We start from the raw sequence: 20,181 nt of genomic DNA on the forward strand, positions 1-20,181 counted from the left end.
AGTGTTAAAAGACAACGTGACCAATAGTGAGGGCGTGGTTAACAATAATTAATTAATTAGATAATAATTCGTTAGAATACAATTAATAGAAACGAAAGTGCAATAGCCAATAAATACATTTAATAAGATAAAATATCATAATAAGTGGAATCTCCTAAAAAACATTTTAATAAATACGGTTGTGTATAAATTCATTGGTGAAACAAGTGAATGTCAATAGGGTAAAAAATTAATTTAAAAAAATCGTTATGAAAAAGTCCAATAGAAAAAGTCCATATGGAAAATTATCCTTTAGAAAAATCCAAGGAAAAGTCCATTAGAAAAATCCAATAGGAAAAGGAACATCCTATAAAAAATAGCTTTGATATAGAAGGTAAGGGTTTCTTTATTATACACATCCAGGAAAAAAGGTAAAAAATTATACAGAGTATCCAAAATCCAGGAAAGGAAGTATAGCAACCAAAAAAGTATCCAAAAAAGTATCAAGGACAGAAGGCAACATTGAAATAGACACATTTTACAAGTAATAGAGACAATATTGGGAAAGCTAGATCACTATCTTACCCTAAATAAGGAGGGGTTCTTGCAGGAATTGCAGTCACTGTAACGCCATTATCCCAGGGAGTTTTGTCACACACCCGCATTTGGGCACTAAACACACTATTCAAAGTTTTTTTACATGTGACACTAAAGATGTTGTCTATTGCATTAAGTGCCCATGCGGGCTATTATATATTGGTCAAACCAGCCGGGCCATGAAATTGAGGCTTAATGAGCACAAATCAAGCATCCGCACTTACCGTCCCTTACCCCCCATTTCGCAGACCCTCTCCAAAAAGTCTGATGAAAGATCGGACAAAGCAAAATCTGAAACTCTGTTGGCAACACATTTTTTTACACAAGGTCATCAATTGTCGCAATTGAGATGGCAGATTTTGGAGAAAGTTAACTTTAAATTAGGAATGGATAGGAAAAAACAATTATTGCAAAGGGAATGTTTCTGGATCTGGGTTCTACAAACACGTCACCCTAAGGGGTTAAACGAAGAGTTTAATATGGCCTGCTTTTTGTAATTGCAATAACAATTTTTCCTTTTTCTATTTTAGATAATCAGTTGCTGGAGCTGTAGCAGGGACAGAACCCCTCCTTATTTAGGGTAAGATAGTGATCTAGCTTTCCCAATATTGTCTCTATTACTTGTAAAATGTGTCTATTTCAATGTTGCCTTCTGTCCTTGATACTTTTTTGGATACTTTTTTGGTTGCTATACTTCCTTTCCTGGATTTTGGATACTCTGTATAATTTTTTACCTTTTTTCCTGGATGTGTATAATAAAGAAACCCTTTCCTTCTATATCAAAGCTATTTTTTATAGGATGTTCCTTTTTCTAATGGACTTTTCCTTGGATTTTTCTAAAGGATAATTTTCCATTTGGACTTTTTCTATTGGACTTTTTCATAACGATTTTTTTAAATTAATTTTTTACCCTATTGACATTCACTTGTTTCACCAATGAATTTATACACAACCGTATTTATGAAAATGTTTTTTAGGAGATTCCACTTATTATGATATTTTATCTTATTAAATGTATTTATTGGCTATTGCACTTTCGTTTCTATTAATTGTATTCTAATGAATTATTATCTAATTAATTAATTATTGTTAACCACGCCCTCACTATTGGTCACATTGTCTTTTAACACTATAAATTGGTATGTGCATAATGTGTCTGTATGCTTGATAAAGGGGGTTACCCCGAAACGTTGCATGCTGCTATTCATCGAATAAAACAGCAAGGGTTTACCCTGCTAGTACTACCTGTGTGCCAGTGAATTTCTTTTGCATCATTAGAGGTCATCTCATAAAACACAGAGCCAGATACAAGAAAGGTAAAGAAAAAATCAGAACAGAGTTAATAGAAAGGGTCCAAACCCTTGGGGGCAGATTCACTAAGGGTCGAATTTCGAAGTAAAAAATACTTCGAAATTCGACCCTCGAATTGAAATCCTTCGACTTCGAATATCGAAGTCGAAGGATTTAGCGCTAAACGTTCGTTCGATCGATCGAAGGATTTTTCGTTCGATCGAACGATTCGAAGGATTTTAATCCAACGATCGAAGGAAAATCCTTCGATCAAAAAAACTTTAGCAAGCCTATGGGGACCTTCCCCATAGGCCAACATTGACTTCGGTAGGTTTTATCTGCCGAAGTAGGGGGTCGAAGTTTTTTTTAAAGGGAAAGTACTTCGACTATCGAATGGTCGAATAGTCGAACTATTTTTCGTTCGAATCGAAGTCGAAGGTCGTAGTCGAAGGTCGAAGTAGCCCATTTGATGGTCGAAGTACCCAAAAAATACTTCGAAATTCAAAGTATTTTTCATTCGAATCCTTCACTCGAGCTTAGTGAATCGGCCCCTTGATCATAGCCACAAACTCTCTCACTGTGATAAAATTCTAATGGATCTAATTGAAGCCAGAAAAGCCCTCTCAACTCATCTTAATTTTTTCACTCAAAAAGCAATCACAGTATTCCAACATAGGCTCTATGAACATGGAGACAAATGTGACCGACTCCTTGCTAGAGTCCTAAAACACAAACAAAGCAGGAATTTCATTCCTTCCATTAAGAAGGCAAATGGTGATTTGGTCCATACACCTGATCGTATCGCAGATGCATTTGAAACATTCTACAAAGACCTTTACCAACTACCTGATAACGCTATAGACGATGGTCCAGACTATAAACAATTGCTACAAGACTTTCTACAAACTTCCTATGTAAAAAGCTTGTCTACAATAGACTCAGACCTTATAGACATGGATATCTCACTAGATAAACTAGAAGCGGCCCTCAAAAATACTCCTTCAGGAAAAGCCCCTGGGCCTGATGGCTTTACCACTCTCTATTACAAGACATTTAAGGATAAACTCCTCCCTAACTTACTTAAAGCTTTCTTGGCCATCCAACAAGGCTCCCAATTTAATAAGCAATCACTAGAAGCACAACTTAGCCTACTACTGAAATCAGGGAAATCCCCTAACTAACCAAGCAGTTATAGACCCATATCATTGATTAATGGAGATATTAAACTTCTCGCAAAAATTATCGCCAACAGAATAAACTCAGTCCTCCCCAAACTAATTGACCCAGAGCAAGTAGGTTTCATACCGAGAACAGAAGGCAGAGACAATACCAATAGACTAATACACATATTACACTGGACTAAAACACACAATACCCCACTTATGCTCCTGTCCACTGACGCGGAATAGAGTCAATTGGTCATATATGTTTTCTTGCCTTCAACACATCGGTATAGGCCCCAAAACACTTCAATGGATACAAGCTTTATACGATAACCCCATAGCTCGAATTCGCACAAATAGTCAGTGAGGTGAACTGTGAGTGTTTTCCTCCTTATCATTTTTTCTATTATATTTTCTTTTGTATCTTCAATTATTTAATATTTATGTTGAGTGGTACCATAGATAACTTTTTTGTGGCAGTAGCACAAACCACACTATTTTCATATATGTTTTCTTGCCTTCAACACATCGGTATAGGCCCCAAAACACTTCAATGGATACAAGCTTTATACGATAACCCCATAGCTCGAATTCGCACAAATAGTCAATTAACTGATTACATTGATATACGTAATGGCACGCGTCAGGGTTGCCCCCTCTCTCCAGCCTTATTTGTAATAGCCTTGGAAACCATGCCATTTTAGGCTGAACAAGGAAATCAAAGGGGTTACCATCACAAACTGTCATCATAAAACCACAGCATATGCAGATGATCTGCTCTTTTTTATTACACACCCCATCACGTCAATCCTTAGCAATTTTAGCTCTTAACATATCCTTACCACCATCAACTGTTCAATCAATGTCAAATACCTTCCCATACAAATGGTCTCAACATCACTTAATCTATCTAGGAATTAAAATCACAAAAGATTTTACTGAATGGGTTTACAAAAACTTAAAAGACCTACAGTTACTTATTAGAAAAGACCTGGATAGATGGCTGAACCAACCTCTCTCGTGGTTTGGACGTATGAACATGCTTAAAATGAACATTATTCCACGTATACTTTATGTTTTACAAACCATAAACCTACAAGTACCAGATTCCATCCAAACTGCAGTAACTAAATCCATCTGGCAAAACAAAAAATCCAGATTAAGTCATAAAATACTGATAAAAGATAAGAAACAAGTAGGGGTGTCTCTACCAGACTGCAAATTATACTATTATGCTGCTGGACTGGGACGCATCATAGGCTGGTCGCTCCCTCTCCTCTAATTCCCATAATTAATAACCCAGCCTTTCCTGCCAGCCAACAAGCAAAATATTTCTCCCACTGGTTGATGGATGGTGTGCGTTAGGATGGTACTGCTAATCCGTGACAGATTAAAAGGCTTTTGAAGCATTTAATACAAAGAACTCCATTCACTGTTTTTTTCTTTGTTTTCCTTCACTTTTTTTTCCTGTTTCCTTCTGAGTGATACATACTTATTAATATTTAACATGCGCTATTAAAATAAAATGTATTAAAGAGTGAGGCACAATGACAATAAAGTCTTTCGCTAAAATTTCCTCAATTTTGGGGAATTGAATGGCATGTTTCCTTCTAGACTAAAGTGGATATTTCCGACACAATTGGCTATTACTTAAAACAGTAACAATGTAGTATGCGCGCAATAGATGTGTGTGGAAGCCCTTATAATCTAGACTCAGCTTCTTTCCGCTTTCACCCTTTGTTTTTGGAATATACCTGACATTTAAAACCATACACATTAATACTGGGTATATCTGACAAACAACAAATTTGCGCATATTTGATCAAGACAGAAGCGCTTTTGCTTCTATAGTTATTTCCCACATTGTATTTTGGTGCTCTCTCTCTATTTTTATGTCTTACTTCTTATTTTTAATTATTTTTTATTTCCTATGTCATTGTTGTTACTGTTTATTTACTGATTTACATATAATTATCATTGTATATACCACAAGTGTTTCTTCACACAGTAATTTTATATGTATGTATTTTTAACACAGAAGTAAACCAATTGGTATACACATCACTTCAGTGTCGGACTGGCCCATAGCGATACCAGGAAAACTCCCGGTGGGCCCAGGTGTCAGTGGGCCCTCATGCTGCTAAACATTTGGACTATTTCATGGCCATTCCCTATTTCTGTAAGAACAAATAGATGGAAAAATTGATTATAGTATAAAGAAAACAGACTAGGACGAAAGAGGTTGATGAAGAATAATAGTACTGAGAGTGCGCCCCTGGTCTAAGGTTTTTGGGTGGGCCCCTGGTGTCCCAGTCCAACACTGCATCACTTCTCTGTTGTTTCACTGGTTTCCTGCCACAGTGTGTTTTTAAACTGGTATTTGTAGTTCCGTTTCACTTTGAGAAAGGCTGGTGTACCAGCCACAACGTCAGTTGTGCCAAATAAATCTAATTTCTTCTTCATAAGACCTGCGAGTGCAGCTTCGTCTTTGCAACTGTATGTATCTATACCAGCACCCAGGCATTCGTGACTACTATATTGTAGATACCTTCCTTCATTATATATATATATATATATATATATATATATATATATATATACATATATATATATATATATTTATTTATTTATTTATTTTTTGACATTATTCCTGTACATCTCCTATGTGATTTACTCACTTTAGTGTTGACAAAATTCGGCTCTTCTAGCGCAGCGAGCGCAATAGCTGCCTCAGGTGGCAGCAGCCCCTGAAACGTGCCTGGCTACGCGAACCTGTTTATGTAGGCAACACTATGGACAGAGATGAAATTTGGTTCTACAGACGCTATATAGACGATCTGTTCCTTATCTGGGTGGAGGACACAGCAAGCCTGACTGAGTGGATTGATGGTCTTAACAAACTACCCTCTCCAGTTAGATTTAAAGCCATTTCTGACAAACTATCAGTTGATTTTCTTGACTTAAGAATCTATAGGAATGGCGGCCGTTTAGAAACCACTTTATTTAGAAAACCCACTGACCGAAATACCATTCTTCACGCTAACAGCTGTCATCCCCGTGGTACTAGAAAGGGGGTCCCGTACTCCCAATTTCTGAGAGTAATCCGCAATAACTCTAACCCTGAACTGTGTAAAGTGCAATTGCAGGAGATGTTTGAGCACTTCCTACAGAGAGGATACAAGAAAAGCATCTTGGAGACTACACTACTGAAAGTCAGCTGACACAAGATGACGTGCTGTACAAGGAACCTGCGACAAACAAAGGGAACAAGCATCTCACATTTATCACCACATACTTTCCTGGCGCTGAGACAGTCACTAGAACATTGAAGGACAACTGGGAGGTGATCAGGACAGACCCTGCCTTGCCATTTTAAGATTATCAACAGCCGACCATTGGTTACCGGAGGGGGCAGAGCTTACAGGACATATTAGTATGCTCAGTACTACCTCCACTGGATAATTTGCAAAAGAACTGCAGGGGTTGCTACAGATGCCCTAACTGTATTACCTGCAGAAGCCTGATAATTGGGGACACATTCCCACACCTTCACACGGGCAAAAGGCTTAAGATACATCACAGTGTTACTTGTACTTCAACATACGTTATTTATTATATCACCTGTCCCTGCGGCCTCTACTATGTCGGCAAGACTGTTACCTCATTTAGAGACCGAATGGGCAATCACCGCAGCTCCATCAGAGATGCTATTGAGCGGAACAAATCCGATAAACCTGTAGCCAGACACTTTCTCACGCACAGACATCCACTGGCATCCCTCAGGTGCATGATTATTGATCATTGCCCGGCCGCCTCAAGAGGGGGCAACAGGGACAAAACCTTACTCCAAAAAGAATGCAGATGGATTTTCAATCTAGATACAATGGCCCCTAGGGGTCTGAATGAATTGAACAGTTTCCGATGCTTCCTAGGAACTTGAACAATAATATTTGCCCTGTAAGGGGCACCGTTTATCCCAAATGGCTTGATTTCCTGAGCAGTTGGTGTTACGTGTGCTTTTGCCTGATGTTTATCTGTGACTGCACATATATGCTCCTGTCACGGCCAGCACCCAATACCAGAACAAGTGCCAAGTACCCTGGTCTCGGCTTCCCCAGTAGTGTGACCACCGTTGGGCTTTGGGAGGAGCCCTCAGCTTACTTGGGTGCCACCTGGACTTAACGAGGGGTACAAGGCGAGATGTTCTGGCTGACAAAGGGGCATGGCTGGTAGCAGAGTCTTTTGGGCCAAAGGTCACAGTACAAGAGGATTAGGCAGAAGGATGGTCAGATAGGCTGGGCCGAGGCAGGTGGATATCAGAATAGTCAGGCAGGCAAGGGTCAATACCGGGTAGTCAAAATAGTCAATCAAGGGGTTAAGCAGGAGAGTTGTCGTAGGCAGGCAAGGGTCAGGATACAGAATGCAGAATAGTCACGAACAGGCTGGGTCAAACACAGATAATCAGATAAGAATTTCGAAGACAGACACACAAGGCTCAGAAAAACCACTAGAACAAGTTCTATCACGGGCAAAGGGCTGTACACTGAATGGCCCTTAAATAGCTTTCAAACTTCGCGCCAAAATGTGCTGGCGCAAACACGCCAGCGTGCCTGCACCTTTGAGAGGCGCGCAGGCGCGCCACGCAGGCCCTAGAAACAACATGGCGCCGGTGCTTAAGGACCTTGCGGCGGGCGACCCCGCCACACAGGTATTTTCCTTACAGCTCCATATTGACATTTCATAACCATTTATTCATGCTGCGACACTTGACCCTACAACATTGGAGTATTTCTTCATACATTATTGCTCTTTAAGTTACTGCAAAGCCTGATCTTCATCCTACACTTTGTGGGCCACAAGGGGTTAAAATTATGGATCTGTATTCAGGCCCGGATTTGTGGAAAGGCCATCTAGGCCCGGCCCTAGGGTGGCAGGATTTTAGGGGGTGGCATGCTGCCTAACCACACCCACATTGGTTCAAAAACACTGGGGATGGGCTGGAGATACAATAATTTTTAAAATTTCCCGTGCACCAATCCCCATAGCTCCAGTCCAGATGATGAAAATTTGCATGAATAAAGGGGAGGGGACAGGGGCGACGAATGGCAGCAGGCCTAGGGGTGCCCACTATGTAAATCCGGCCCTGTCTGTATTGTCTTTTAGGCCAGAGCTCTGCTGGCTGCAACAGCTGGCTTTTTTACACAGCCTGTGTTGTGTTTTCCATATATGGGCATCCCCTTCCTGTCCCAGCAGGTCTGTGCTCTAAACAGTGCTTTCTTAGGCCTGTTGCTATGGCAAACAATTTTTCTTTAAACAACTTTCTATAAAATGTGAAGTTTTTTGGTGGCTACCCAGGGCTCACAGCAACCTTGGGTATATGTATATTAACTTTTTATGTGGTTTTGTATGTTTTAACAGGGGTTTCTAGGTGCACACCTCACACACACCCTCTATGTCACTGATGATGTCACACGGGGGGGTTTTGGCGACATTTTTCTGCCTTTAAACACGGGGTGGTATGATCTGTTTGTTATGTCTTGAGAAAGGTCCAGACAAATAAACTTCACTATGCTTGATCTCATTATGAAGTCCTGGAGTGCGTCATTCCTTGGAATACGAATATATATATATATATATATATATATATATATATATATATATATATATATATATATATATATATATTGTGGGGATTTGCTCAATTGGTGGCTGCAGTGCTTGCATAACATGAAGTGATCAGTAAGTGGAGTTTGTAAACAGGACTGTGCCTGCTCGTTTATTCAGCAAAATAACACAGTTCAAGTGTAAAATGAAAACAGCTTACTTCAGCATCGCATAAATCCAAACAGTCAGGAACTTTCAATGCCTCCTTACAAGCCCCAGTACCTCTCCCAATGAGTGTGGCTGGCTTGGTTTTAGGGAGCCTGATCTCTCCTCTCAGTGCTTCCCCCTTCTCACTGTTCTGAATTGTAACACTCCTTTTACCATTCAGTCAGCTGAACATGCTCCTGGCACAAAATCCGTAATGGACCTAGGAATGGAAGCTTCATCCCACCCAATGCTCGACAAAGCCTTCGGACTCCAGGACCCAGACCAGAAATTCAAAACAACTCAGAGAAAACCCATAAGCTGGTTTTCTCCCTATATCTCTTCCCTGGAGCCCCTCACCATGTATAGGTAAGAAACCTAGGTGAAATATAGACACCATTTATAACTTTTCCAGCTGGTGTCTCACTATATATATATATATATACCCCCGCCTAATGGTTTTTAAAAAATAGTGGTGAGCACAACATTCCCTTGTTTGTTATAGTTTATACAGGAGCAGTGACCAGCTCCATGTTGTAGCTCCCACCCTTCCCAGCTATAGTCAGGTGATCCCAGGTCAAAACCAAGTCCCTTTGTAAAATGTATAATGAAGCAATAGAATTCTTAATGAATCAGATAAAATTGAGCATAGGACTGGCCAGATATGGGATGACTTTGACGTAGTTGGCCAGCTTAAATATATTGCAATATATGGACAAACAATCCCTGTTTTGTTTAAAGGGTAAGGCATTTTTTAGTAGCAGTATGCACAAAATGTCGCTGTCTTAAATATATTGATAATGGGTTGAGTGCAGAGGACTCTTGTATTTGACTATATATATATATATATATATATATATATATATATATATATATACACACACCGTATATACTCGAGTATAAGCCGAGTTTTTCAGCATCCAAAATGTGCTGAAAAAGTCTACCTCGGCTTATACTCGGGTCAGCGGGCAGTAGCTGAGATTGCAGTCACTTTTAATCATTCCTATACCAACAGTTCACTTGGGGAGAGACTGCAATATCCCACAATGCCCTCTGTTGGTTTTATGAAAGAATAACAGTGCGCCCTCTGTTGGTTATATCAAAGAATAACAGTGACTGCAATATCACACAGCGCCATCTGTTGGTTGTATCAAAGAATAACAGTGACTGCAATATCACACAGCGCCATCTGTTGGTTATATCAAAGAATAATAGTGACTGCAATATCACACAGCACCATCTGTTGGTTATATCAAAGAATAACAGTAACTGCAATATCACACAGCACCATCTGTTGGTTATATCAAAGAATAACAGTGACTGCAATATCACACAGCACCATCTGTTGGTTGTATCAAAGCATAACAGTGACTGCAATATCACACAGCACCATCTGTTGGTTATATCAAAGAATAACAGTTACTGCAATATCACACAGCGCCATCTGTTGGTTGAATAAAGGATTAACAGTGATGGCAATATCACACAGCGCCATCTGTTGGTTATATGAAAGATCAGTGATGGTTTTATGACACACAGCACTCTCTGCACAATTCTCTGTCACCATCAACTTTGCAAAGAAGTCCGGTCGATCGCTGGGGGAGTCTCTTTGGCGGAAGGTGCGCTGCTGGGAGACAGGGCTGTAGTTGTGTTTAGGCTTATACTAGAGTCAATAAGTTTTCCCAGTTTTCGTAGGTAAAATTAGGTACCTCGGCTTATACTCGGATCGGCTTATACTCGAGTATATACGGTATATATATATATATATATATATATATATATATATATATATATATATATATATATTGTGGGGAATAGCTCAAAGCAGCCGGTAGGGCTCAGGTAAAACAGTTCTTACAGAGGAGACAGGAGGCTTGGGTTTGCAACAAAAGTGAAACAGGCTCCTGCCTGGGGTTTTATTGTTCAAACCAGACAACTTAAACAGGCACAATTTCCGTGCTAAACAGTCAAATAATAATGTAAACCTCACCGGTTTGCAGTGTTACAGTCCATAGGAAAGTTCCTTGCAATGGTAACAAACATTTGCCATTTGGAGTTGCAGTCAAACACACAGTTTGTTCACAAAACACTTCACAGCGTGTGTTCAGAGGTTCTCTCTGACTCCCAGTACAACACACCCCCACTCCCCGCCAGGCTCCCTTAAACAGCCCCACCTGCGGACTAATTGGGCAGCATACTGAACTATCCTTGCTCCAGGGTCCTAACCTGTCTTACCCTGGAGATTTAAAGGAGCCAATACCTCAGGCTGGGTGCTATATACCTCCCATCATATACAGGCAGCCTATTGGGACATAGCTCTTTGTCACATACCTCCCCCCTCTGTTCGAACCCGGGGTTTCGGACACCATTAGCCACCATACAGTGGACCCTTGACAAGGCATCTGCATTACCTTGCAGTTTGCCTGCTCGGTGTTCCACTGTAAAATTGAAATTCTGCAAGGAAAGGAACCAACGTGTGACCCTTGCATTTCTTTCTTTTGCCTGTGACATCCAGGTTAAGGGAGAGTGGTCCGTAATGAGCACAAACTGGCGGCCCAGAAGGTAGTACCGCAAAGCTTCCAGTGCCCATTTAATTGCTAAGCACTCCCGCTCAACAATACTATAATTTTTTTCTGCAGGGGTCAACTTCCTGCTCAAGTAGACCACTGGATGCTCTTCTTCCCCAACTAACTGTGACAATACCGCACCTAATCCAACACCAGAGGCATCAGTTTGCACAACAAATTTCTCTTTGAAGTCTGGTGCGACCAACACTGGATCTTGGCATAAAACCACTTTCAAATCATGGAATGCCTCCTCTGCCTCTGGTCCCCACTTAATCATTGTGGACCCTTTCCCTTTGGTCAGGTCGGTCAAAGGAGCAGCCCTGCTTGCAAAATTTGGAATGAACCTACGATAATAGCCCACCATACCAAGAAAAGTACGAACCTGCTTTTTAGTGAGTGGCTGGGGCCAGTCTTTAATTGCCTCCACCTTGTTCACTTGAGGCTTGATAACACCTCTCCCTATAGTGTACCCCAGATAACGGGCTTCTTCCAAACCTAGGGCACATTTCTTGGGATTTGCCGTCAGGCCTGCTTCTCTAATGGAATTTAGGACGGCCTGTACTCTGGGGAGGTGACTTTGCCAATCCCTGCTAAAAATGACCACGTCATCCAAATAAGCAGAGGCAAAATGTTGATGAGGTCTAAGAATTTGGTCCATCATTCTTTGAAACGTGGCTGGGGCCCCCTGGAGGCCAAATGGCATACGAACATACTGGAAGAGCCCTTGTGGGGTAGAAAAGGCTGTTTTCTCCCTAGCTGTTTCTGACATTGGTACCTGCCAATACCCTCTAGTTAGGTCAAGAGTTGTTATGTACCTAGCAGGACCTAGTCGTTCAATCAACTCGTCAACCCTTGGCATAGGGTAAGCATCAAACTTTGAGACTTCATTTACCTTCCTGAAGTCATTGCAAAATCGTATAGACCCATCTGGTTTAGGAACAAGCACAATGGGACTATTCCACTCACTTACAGACTTCTCAATTACCCCCAAATCCAGCATCCTCTGCACTTCCTCGTCGACTGCCTGTCTACGGGCCTCTGGGATCCGATAGGGCTTAAGGCGGACCCGAACCTGAGGATCAGTAATGACATCATGTTTTATCAAATTTGTACAACCTGGTATGTCAGAAAACACCTCAGTGTTTCTTTGCAGAAACTCCCTGACTTCTTGCTTTTGTGGCTCTGACAAGGTTTCAGCTATTTTCACCTTTTGTATACCGTCCTGGGTAGGAGGAAGGGGTTGAATTATAGCCGTGAGGACTTCTCTGTCCTTCCAGGGTTTTATTAAGTTTACGTGGTAAAGCTGTTCTTTCTTCCTTTTATTTGGTTGGTAAACTTTATAGTTCACCTCACCTATTTTCTCGATTATTTCATACGGGCCCTGCCACTTAGCCAGGAACTTGCTCTCAACTGTTGGGACAAGAACCAATACTCGGTCCCCAGGGTTGAAAGTTCGAACCTTAGCTGAACGGTTGTAAACCCGACTCTGGGCCTTCTGTGCTTGCTGCATGTGTTCCCTGACTATGGGCATGACTGCAGCAATTCTATCCTGCATGAGGGTAACATGTTCCACCACACTCTTATGGGGTGTTACCTCTTGCTCCCAGGTCTCTTTTGCTACATCCAAGAGACCCCTGGGATGACGACCATACAATAACTCAAAGGGCGAAAAACCTGTGGATGACTGGGGCACCTCTCTAATGGCGAACATAAGGTATGGCAGGAGACAATCCCAATCCCTCCCATCCTTATCTACCACCTTCTTTAACATGTTTTTCAGGGTTTTGTTAAAGCGCTCTACCAACCCATCAGTCTGGGGGTGATAAACAGAAGTTCTTAACTGTTTAATTTTCAAGAGCTTACATAGTTCCTTCATAACCCGAGACATAAAGGGTGTACCCTGGTCTGTGAGGACTTCTTTAGGAATGCCAGTGCGGGTAAACATATAGAACAGCTCTTTAGCAATATTTTTGGAGGCTGTGTTTCTTAAAGGGACTGCCTCAGGATACCGCGTAGCATAATCCATAATTACGAGAATATACTGATGCCCCCGAGCTGACTTAACCAGTGGCCCTACCAAGTCCATTGCAATTCTTTCAAATGGGACCTCAATGATAGGCAATGGCACTAGAGGGCTACGGAAGTGAGGTACCGGGGCAGACAGTTGGCATTCTGGGCAAGAGTCACAATACCCCTTCACCTCCGCAAATATACCGGGCCAATAAAACCTTTGTAAAATTCGCTGTTGGGTTTTCTCCTGACGTAGGTGACCACCCAGGGGGTGAGTGTGGGCCAGGTCCAAGACCATTCGCCTATAGGGCTGGGGCACTAACAACTGCTCTACCACCCCCCTTGGACTTTGTCAACCCGATACAGTAAATCTTGACTGACAGAAAAATGAGGGAATACACTCTCAGCCCCAGGTTCCTGAGGTTCACCATTAATGACCTTAACATTTTCCCAGGCCCTATTCAGGGTAGGGTCCCTCATTTGGGCTGTTCCAAAGTTAACCCGAGAGACCTCCAAGTCTGGCATATCGGATGCTTCGGAGGGCTCCAAGGGCAACTCTGTTTCACCTGCTAGTACCTCTAGGGGAAAATTATCTGCTTCAAGCATGGTCTCCCCTTCAGTTACTACCTCTGAGTTAGGTTTACAAACCCCTGGTGCATCCTTAGGAATCCCTTTCTCAGACCCCTGTGGAGAACCCTCCTTTCGCCAGAGCTTCCAAAAGAGGGGAAAGTCTCGTCCCAAAATTACACTATGCATCAAAACAGAGGAAACACCCACTTCATGACATGCAGTACCAGTAACAGTTTCAAATGTCACTATAGCAGTGGGATAACTTTTACAGTCTCCATGAATACAGAGCACCCCAAGATTACGTTCATTAACTTGGTCTGGGCTTACCAAACTGGCGTGTACCATTGTGACTAAGCTCCCGGAATCCAACAGAGCTTGAACAGACTTTCCACCCACCTTTACCACCGCCATATGCAAGTCAGTGTCTGCGGTGCACGCAGGGTGAGCAAACAACGACACCTGTTGAGCCGAGTGACAATCCATGGGCTCTGCAGGTAGTGGGCACCTGGCAGCAACATGACCCCACTCATTACATCGCCAGCATTGCACTTGGCCTTGACCCTTGGTTGGAGGGGACAGCTGAGTTTTGTCAGCTCCTTTAGACCATTCTATAGCCTTTTGGTCAGCCCCAGTATCCTGAGGCAACGAATCACTGGCTTTTCCTGGGGACCTTGCAGATGGATGTTTTGTGGCTGGCTTGCGGTGTTGTGGAAACGATCCTAAGTTGTCCTCAGCGGCAATATAACGTTCCACCATTTCCACCAGGTGATCGGCTGTCTGGGGATCTGCATGACTCACCCATCTCCTCAAGGATGGCGGAAGAGCTCTCAGAAAGCGATCCATAGTGACCCTTTCCACGACTTGAGGAGCTGACAGAGATTCTGGCTGCAGCCACTTTTTCACAAGATGAATTAAGTCATACATCTGGGCACGGGGAGACCTCTCTTGCTGGTATGACCACTTGTGCACCCGTTGAGCTCGCACGGCTGAGGTGACACCCAAGCGGTGGAGTATCTCCGTTTTTAACTTGTCATAGTCTTTGGCATCGGCTATGGTCAAATCAAAGTATGCCTTTTGCGAATCCCCAGTCAGAAAAGGCGCTACCAGACCTGCCCACTGGGACTTGGGCCAAGACTCCCTCTCGGCAGTCCTTTCAAAAGTATGCAGATATGCCTCAACATCATCATGTGGCGTCATCTTTTGCAGAAAACGACTGGCCTTAATGGAGCTATCTGTGTTAGGGGCCCCACTCGACACATTGGACCCCAGTGCAATCATCTGCTGTACCACATCCGTCAAGAGTTGTCGATCAGCCTCAACCGCCTTTGCTAATGCTGTCAGTTGAGCTGCAAGCAAACAATTAGTCTCTTGCTGGGTGGCCATACTCTGCCTCTGGATGGTATTGGTCTCTTGCTGGGCAGCATTTGCCTCCTGCTGACTAGCATTGACTTTGGCCAGCTGCAACACAAGTTCCTCCATGTTGTTGAACTACAACTCCCACAGTCTGCAGCAGATAGCACTGCCCTTTTAACAATGGTTGTCCTATTATGCTCACTGTCTCTCTGTTGCCCGCATCCGAAACACCATTTGTGGGGAATAGCTCAAAGCAGCCGGTAGGGCTCAGGTAAAACAGTTCTTACAGAGGAGACAGGAGGCTTGGGTTTGCAACAAAAGTGAAACAGGCTCCTGCCTGGGGTTTTATTGTTCAAACCAGACAACTTAAACAGGCACAATTTCCGTGCTAAACAGTCAAATAATAATGTAAACCTCACCGGTTTGCAGTGTTACAGTCCATAGGAAAGTTCCTTGCAATGGTAACAAACATTTGCCATTTGGAGTTGCAGTCAAACACACAGTTTGTTCACAAAACACTTCACAGCGTGTGTTCAGAGGTTCTCTCTGACTCCCAGTACAACACACCCCCACTCCCCGCCAGGCTCCCTTAAACAGCCCCACCTGCGGACTAATTGGGCAGCATACTGAACTATCCTTGCTCCAGGGTCCTAACCTGTCTTACCCTGGAGATTTAAAGGAGCCAATACCTCAGGCTGGGTGCTATATACCTCCCATCATATACAGGCAGCCTATTGGGACATAGCTCTTTGTCACAATATATATATATATATATATATATATATATATATATATATATATTGTGAGACACCAGCTGGAAAAGTTATAAATGGTGTCTATATTTCACCTAGGTTTCTTACCTATACATGGTGAGTGTGAATGTGTTTTTATTATTTCCTTTATAGTCATATGGATAGGAGGATTTTGAGAGGATCTAGACTATTGTGTCACAAAGGGGCTTTACATTTTTTTGAAGGCTTGTAATAACAGTCTGTATATCTACCGGGTCCTGTGTTTTTTTCTTGGCTTTTAGATGATTTATAATATTGCCTTTTTCTGTTATCAAGAATAGTTCTTTCACTTCTCAAAAGTCAGTAAGCCTAGGGCTAACTGACAACACAGGAAGTGCATACACAGAGAGGGTTGCTGACAAAAACCTATTATTAGCCGTCTAAAACATTGATTTTACCAATACAAATAGAAAAGGCGTGTAAATTGCAAAAGTGATCAGTAAAGCACTTTTGAGTATGTTTACATGGATTCATTTTTGGGGATTAGGTACCTTTAAAAAGAAAAACATCATATTTGCCTGTGTCAGTAGAGGCTGATAAGGAAGAATAGGATGTGTTTTGTCCTGAATTGGACTGCATTTATCTGCTCTATCAATGTATTTGATTTTTTTACCATTTTTTAATTTGGGGCCTAGTGCAATGTTCCCTCATTATAACTGCAGATACCTGCTCTACTTCATTTCCCATGATGAATCAGACTGATGTCATCTTGTATTTGTATGGTGCTTGATGGGTTATTCAAATGTGCTTTGTTTAATCATCTGCTTTCACTGTGTTTGGGCCACTAAGATGTGAAAGTTACTGGACTATGGTCTCATAAGAAGGGATTTGCCATTATTACCTGTGTTGCTACTGCAATCATTTGTGTGAAAGTAGGGAGGGGTGTGTATATGGATGCTGGGTTTTCATTTGGAAGGGTTGGACTTGATGGACTTTGTCTTTTTTCAACCCGATTTAACTATGTAACTAACTATGTAATTTACAGTTTTTTAAGACAAATCATTTATGGATAATTGTGTAATTGGAGTTCTATCTTCATTTGTGGTTGAGATATTCTCAATGAAACATTGGATTCTGTCACAAGTTTTTTTTTCCAAAATGCACTAGTTAATAGTGCTGCTCTAGCTTCTGCACTGAAATCCTTTTTTCAAAAAGACCCAACAGATTTTTTACATTTCATTTTGAAATCTCACATGATACTAGACATGTCAGTTTCCCAAGTTCCCTCAGTCATGTGACTAGTGCCCTGGTAGACTTGGTGATGTCACCCAACTCCCTTTCCCCCCTGTAGCCCATCAGCAGAACAATGTGAATGTAACAAGGTAACAGCTCCCTGGTAGATATGAGAATAGCGGTCAATAGTAAAAATCCAAATCCCACTGCGACTAGGAAAAACAATAGCCTGTCAAAAAGCAGTTCCATCATGAAGTGATATTTCTTTCTGAAAGCACATGACCAGGCAAAATGACCTAAGATGGCTGCCAACACAGCAATAGTATAACTAAAAATATTACACTTGCTGGTTCAGGAATGACATTTTATATTGTAGAGAGAATTATTTGCAGTGTAAACAATGTAATTTAGAAATAAAAATGACACCATAAAAATCATGACAGAACACGGACATCTACAGTCAAAGCAAATATTATTACAGATGTCAGCCTAAAGCCTAAAAATGTCTACTGCCCAAATCATTACAGAACACTGTAATAAAATCAGTTCTACTGCAGCAGACTAATGTCTATGTTAAGTGACAGTATATGTCAGTATATGTCTAAGACAAAAATTAACAATAAATTGAACTTCTGTTAAAATTACATTCTGCCTATTGTCTAAAAAATTAAAAAGAAAAACATACTTCTCTATTTTTTGCTGCTATACAACACTATTCCCACCAAAACTTACCTCCCCCTTTAAAAACAAGGTAATTTGTTCTGAGCTCTTAACTTTGAACATACAACCCCCAAGCATCTCTAAGTAGCAGCCTTTGGGCAACTCATTATCTAGGTCTTCTAGGTAGACTGGTAATTAGTTTTATCAGCTCATTTAAAATTCGAAAAGTGACATGAAATGCAAAAGTATACCTGGCTTCATATTCTTGTTTAGTGCCAGAAATAACAGAAACCATAGATATTTTTTATTTAAAACAATAGACAAAAAAACTCATATGCAATAAAAGCAATACGTTTGCCCAGGAGCAGTAACCCATAGCAACTAATACAATATTTGCTTTTAAACAGTCGATCAGTAAATTCTACCTTCTGAATGGTTGCTTATGCAGAGGCAGGCCAGGCGGGCCGGGTGTCCCAGGTAGCCCAGCTGGCCAGCATGCGCGCTAGCTGAGTTCTGGATGAGTCTGGTCTAGGGTAGGAAGAAGAGGTACCTGCCCAGTGCCCCCCAATTGTTGCACCCTAGGCAGCTGCCTCTTCTGCCCCTAGTTCCAGCCCTGGCTTTGTATTACTGCTCCTGGGCAAACTTAGTGCATTTTATTACATGACCCCAAAGTATGTTAAGCAGTAAGCACATGCCTCATTCATTGAGGTCATGTTAAAGGGTGCATACTGTCCCTTCAATAGTACACGTTACCAGAATCACACCTGGGCTAACAAATTACAGCCGACATCATTTCACAAAGCTTAGTAAATGTTTGGCTGTACGTAAAAATACAGAACTGTAAGCTCTAATTCGATGTAACCCATTTCTTCATAAGCAAACCTCCATTCAACCCACTTTATTCACCATGGACCCCCTAAACTTGCTTCTTCTAATTAAATAAAAATACGTTTTCTGATACAGAGATAAATGTTACAGACCATTACCTTACAAGTCCCTGGTGCGGTCTGCTGGAAAGCTCAGGTTTGGAATGGAAATATGCCACCCTCTACAGAAAACATGATTCAGCATGCAAATTAACCTTCCAGATACACCAATCCCCTAGCTAAATACAGAATTACATTGAAATGACTCTGTCCAAGTATGTTCCCTTGCATTATTTTCTTAAGCAACCTAACCCATCTGTTTGCACTTTGCCAGCCCAATATTTAATTGTGAGAATGTAATATCACGTGTTAATGCTTATGTTTCTGTTACAAGTCTCACTCCCGCCCTTAAAGTTCTGCACAGATGAATGTTTTAAGACTTGCTGAATTTTTTAAGCCTTACTGAATTTAAAAGTGCTTCTGGGAGGGACGAGGTGCAACTGCTCTTCCGAGGATCTTGAAATTTCAGGTATAAATGGATTGTTTGCTTTCAGTGCAGGGCATTTACTAATCTACAACATTTTTGGGTCTGGAAACCCGAAAAAATCAGAGGAAAAAAATGTGACTTTTTAAGGATTTATTATGCAACAAACTGCGACAATGATGACTCCAAAAATATCTATCTAATACCTATTGAAATAATGTAGAAGTGGAGCAGATGTCCCTTTTACAACTAGAAGATCTTTCTTTGCTTTGTATTTTTTGGGGTTGTCAGTTCATGCGACAAGTAGAAAAAGTCATGGTTTCTGCAACTTTATGGCAACTTTGTCCTATGTGTGCCTTTTCAGTTTGGATCTTTTGATATATGACAGACATTTGTGGAAATTTATTTATTTGCGGTTTCTTAAAAATAAAATTCCCCATTTGTGTTAGCATTATTTGCTATTTATTTTTGCATTGTCAAATAATGTAATTATTTGTATTTTGTTTAGTTAAAGATCAATTTGAAGTGAATACATGGAAAAGGTTTCTGGTTACTACATTTTTAGGCCATGCACATATGCACATTTTTAAAGCTTAGGGGGGCTAAGCCTCCCCAAACCTGTTTGCCAAAAATTTTAAAGAAAAATTTAAAAATAAAAATGTAAATCCTCTAACTGAACAATGTTCTTTTTGCGCTTGGCTGGGGGAGGGGCAAGGGGTGCTGCTGGGGATCAGAGCCAAGAGACAAAACAGATGCTAATCCTCCACCTGCTTTTCTGGTATGTGCAGGTTATTTCATACTAACTTTGCACAAAAATATAAAAAAGTCTTTATTCAGTTGCTTTCCATCTTTTACTTTTTACTGTTTTCC

At 41.3% G+C, this 20,181-nt stretch overlaps 1 protein-coding gene across 2 annotated transcripts in view; it reads right to left on the reverse strand.

The window, feature by feature from the left end:
• Nucleotides 1-19,057, reverse strand: part of LOC108717152 (alpha-1,4-N-acetylglucosaminyltransferase) — a 45,623-nt gene extending 26,566 nt beyond the window's left edge. For both annotated transcript variants that reach the window (XM_018263971.2, XM_041563507.1), the window contains exon 1: nt 18,948-19,057. The gene's annotated coding sequence lies outside the window, so the exon portion shown is untranslated. The remainder of the gene's footprint in view (nt 1-18,947) is intronic.
• Between the last annotated feature and the right edge of the window lie 1,124 nt (nt 19,058-20,181).

This window comes from Xenopus laevis, chromosome 5L, assembly GCF_017654675.1.
Source record: "Xenopus laevis strain J_2021 chromosome 5L, Xenopus_laevis_v10.1, whole genome shotgun sequence".
Lineage (NCBI taxonomy): Eukaryota > Metazoa > Chordata > Amphibia > Anura > Pipidae > Xenopus > Xenopus laevis.